Below are 4,203 nucleotides of genomic sequence, written 5' to 3' on the forward strand. Positions count from 1 at the left end.
GGCTTCTGCCGACACCCTTTGAGGTCCCAGGAGTTCCCAGGGCACACGTAAGTGCCCTGGAAGTTGCCCACGAAGATCTTGACTAGGTCGGCCCAGTCATGGATCTGGTCCGTGGGCAAGTGCTCGAGCCACGTTCGCGTGGCGTCAGCGAGGTGAAAGGGGAGGTTGTGGATGATGACCGCGTTGTCCATCGCACCGCCCAGCTGGCATGCTAGGTGGTAGTCGTTGAGCCAGACCGCGGGATCGGTCTCGCCCGAGTACTTGACGAGGGTGGTGGGCTGTCGAAAGCGCGGGGGAAAGGGAGCGGTACGAATCTCCCGGCTGAACACACGGGTGCCCGAAGGCTCCGGTGACTCGCCCCTATCGTGCTCGGGGTCGAAGCGACCACCCCGTTGAGGGGTGTACTTCCTGTTGTTGATGATGTTGCGGGCGTTGCCGTCGCCGGCGTGTCCGCGCGTGTCGTGGAGTCGCTCCCTTGCGGGAGTCCTTCCGATGTGATCATGCACCGAGGGTGCCTTCGCACCGTCTCTTGCGGCTGCCTTGCCCTTTCCTTCCGGGGGAGAGTGCGACGTGGCCTCGCAGCCCTGGTGTGCTGCACCTTTGGTCTTCGGGGCTGTCGAGCGCATGTGAGACGCAGAGCTCTCGGCCTACTGCACAGCAGCCTGCTCGATGAGCACCTGTGCCTCGTGGCGCAGGTTGTGACCCGAAGTCGTAGATGGCTCGGGCATTGCTTGGAGTAGGTAGGCCGCAGCGACGAGTTTCTCGCTGGTCATTTTTAGTTCTGGTGGTCTGTCGACGTTGTCGTCGGCTAGGATCCGTTCCCGAGCGAGGCGCCCCGCCTCCTGAGCCTGCGCGCCACGCGCGTTTCGCTGCTGTTATAGCACAGTGCGCAGCTCCTGCGTCTGCCGGCGCTGCTTGTCGAGCCTGGCTTGAAGCTCCTTGAGTTGCGCCAGCTGTGCCTACCGCACCGCCGAGCTTGACGAAGAAGAAGGGGTCGCGACAGGCACCACTGCTTGGTTTGCCTGCGCGTCTGCCCCGCCGTTCCCGTCTTTGCCCGGAGCGCCGTCGTTTTGCCCGTCCGTGAGCTGGACCATGAAGCACTCCCGAGTGGAATCGTAATCCCCCTCACTGGTGTCCTCGGAGCAGGTGAGGCAGTAAGCCGCTGTGAGCTGGAACGAGCGAAAAGCGTCGGGGTCGCGGACCCCGAAGTAGTCCTCGGCCTCCTCTGCCGTGAAGTTGTCCATGAAGAAGCTGATGTCCTCGGCGATCGAACCCGCCGTCTCGGGGTAGGAGTCATCAGGAGATGATGCGATGAGGCTGCGGATTGAGAGGAGGTGATGACCCGACAGATCCTCATACTCGGTGAAGTTGGTGCTGGATGAAGAGGCGTAGGTGGCAGCATTGCGCATCCCGAAGGGAAAGGGCGACGACGCAATCGCCCCCTCCCTGGGAGTCACTGAAGCTGCAGTCGATGATGGTGCCGGCGCAGATGGCGTCGGAGCACATGATGACGAAGTGGTGGCTCCGTCGGCCTCGACGCTAAGCTGTGACATTCCAACCACAACCCACGTGGGGGAGCTGAGGTGTGCCGCCCTGCGCTGCTCTAAGCACGCCTGTTGCTAGCGCTGGCCCGAGCGCCTATTATGCCGGGCTGGTGAAATCGGAGCGACGGGGTTGTGTCTGGGCGAGAGGAGCTCCATGATGTAACCATTGTCAGATGCCGTGAACTCAAGACTCCCGAACCGAATCTCGTATCCACTGGGAGCGGATCCGAGGCGCCCATGGGAAATGGGTTGGATCTGCTCGCCATCCCAGGAGATCAAATTGGAAGAAAAAAAGAAATGTCACGCAGCGTCCCCTACCCGGCACGGCAACTGTCGGCGTCCTGACCCAGCGGTCCGGACCCAACTAGTGATGATGATGTGTTTTCCTCGTCCCAGATGTTGATGCAAGAGGCAACACAGTAACACACGTGTTTATCCTGGTTCCGGCCGTGAGGCCATACGTCCAGCAAAGGGGCGTGCGAGAGCACTGTACTGTCTTGCATCGAGGGTGCCTGTAGTAGGGGTACAAGCGAGGCGAGAGAGGGATGGAAGCTCCCAAGTCTCTACTAGAGGAGGAGTTGATTGAGGCGAGTGCCAATATCGAGGCTCAGAAGAACGTTTGGGCTCTGTGAGCAGTGCTGAGTGTTGTGTTCTACTTGGTCCACCGACCTCCAAGACAAAGCCCGCCTCCTCCTTTTATAGACACAAGGAGGGGCGGTGTACATGCACAAGAGATCGTGGAAGTCATCGTCTTCTCTTCGAATCGCGGGGGCGCAGTGGTCGAGCACTGTAGAGAGTACACTGTGAGATATGGCGCCTGGCGTGGCAGTCGTCCTGAGCGTCGTCCTTGGCCTTGCGGAGATCGCGCCGGCGTCCTTGTAGCTCCAGCGGGCGGCGTGGTCGTTGTTGTAGGGGGTACCGTCCTCCAGACGTGGCTTGGCGACATCCCGAGGGTCCTGCAGGCTAGGGTCTTGTACTGGTCAAGGCCGGAGCCGCTTCCGAGGGTCGTGCCCATGCCGTTCGAGGGCTCCGCGGAGGGGAAAGTTTGAAGGAGGTATGGGGAGTTGGCAGCACAGTGGCTGGAGCAGTGTCGAGCATGTCTTGCACTACGTCGCAGGTTCCCACAGTATCGCCACAGCGTCCGGAATGGCGGAGCAGTGACCGGAGTTGGCGGATGGGACTTCGGTCACAGCCACTGTGGGGAATGGCAGCCTGACGCCGTCTGACCCGGGCACTGTGGAGGAGTGGTTGGCATTTAATGCCTCCGTACGGCGGGCGGGTGAGCGGAAGGGCCGTTTGTCCTTCCTTTCGAAGGGTGGCCTCGAGCGAGGCGGAGTCGATCTGCTCTCTCGAGGGTAGGCTCGCTACCCTCGAGCGAGGCGGAGACTCTCCGCTCCCCCAAGGGTAGGCTCGCTACCCTCGAGCGAGGCGGAGACGCAGGGTGTGGTCGAGGGCCTCGACGGGGAGTCCTCGAGCGAGGCGGAGATTGCCCCGTGGGTTCGAGGGGGGTGCGAATGGGCCGTACGGTGTATGTGGGCCGCGTATTGGGCTTCTTTGAGTCCTTTCCTTTCTTCCAGATTGGAAGGAGGCTGTAGGCCTTTGTGGGCCCGGTTGCCTAACACGTGTTTGCGTTTTTAGGGTGATTTTAGTCCCCTGATTAGGGTGCCCCTAATTATGATACCCGACAGTACTTCACGAACATCAAATTCTCAAGAGTAACAGTTTCATGACGACGACGTGCCGCTTGCCGCCGACAAGGTGGGTCGGTTCAGGATACCGTTGGACGGCAGCCTGTCCAACTTCTCCAACACCCTCACCAAGATCGACCTGGCCGAGAAGACGACTAAGAACTGGCACGCGGTGGGCGTCATGCCGTTGGAGCCCTTCTTCGTGGCCAGGCCCGGAGCGACAGGCGAAGACTATGGTTAGTACTTTCTCCGTTCCAAATTATAATTTTTTTAAAAAAAATTATAAGATGATGATTAGTTCGTGCAGCTTGAATTTAAACCCGTTTGTTGGACCTTTTTTTAATACACCATTTGGACTCGTCTCGAGTCGATTTTGCCTCTGATTTTTGAACTTCCGTAGGAGTGGTGATATCTATTGTAAGCGCCCTAGGTGGAGATGGCTATGCGCTAGTGCTGGACGCGGCGACGTTCCAAGAGATTGCTCGTGTGAGGTTCCCCTATGGCCTGCCCTACGGCTTCCACGGTTGCTGGATCCCTGAAAAGATCTTACCAGGCCGTTTTGACGGCAATGCACAAGTTGATTAGCTAATAGTACTGCACTATATATCGAAGTGCCATAGTGCACCAATATCTAAATTTCTAAACAAATGCACTTCTAGCTTCTCTCTCATTTTAAAAAGGTAAGGATGTGTTAGTTTTAAGGCTTCACGTACTGTGCATGAAAGAATATATTTAAGGTAGTTACTACTTTAGCCGGCCGTATTTTTATCCATCCGTCTATACGCACAGCCGCATGGATGGCCGGAGACCGGGGTGGTGGTGCCTACCTTTTTTATTCTGTCTTCGTCTCCCGTTCACCCCTAATTTCTTCACGTATTTCTTCAATCTCCCTTTCGCTAGCTCTTGTTTTCAAATCTGCGGCGACTCAAGCAGTGGTGACTCTAGAGCAAATTGAAGAATGCGCATTTGTC

General features: G+C 57.9%; 1 long non-coding RNA gene across 1 annotated transcript; it reads left to right on the forward strand.

Moving 5' to 3' along the window:
• The first annotated feature begins 3,076 nt into the window (after positions 1-3,076).
• Positions 3,077-3,880, forward strand: LOC120676262. Its single transcript, XR_005675745.1, has 2 exons — positions 3,077-3,468; positions 3,633-3,880. It is a non-coding gene; the product is annotated as an uncharacterized LOC120676262 (long non-coding RNA).
• Positions 3,881-4,203: the final 323 nt, after the last annotated feature.

Source organism: Panicum virgatum, chromosome 5N (genome assembly GCF_016808335.1).
Source record: "Panicum virgatum strain AP13 chromosome 5N, P.virgatum_v5, whole genome shotgun sequence".
Lineage (NCBI taxonomy): Eukaryota > Viridiplantae > Streptophyta > Magnoliopsida > Poales > Poaceae > Panicum > Panicum virgatum.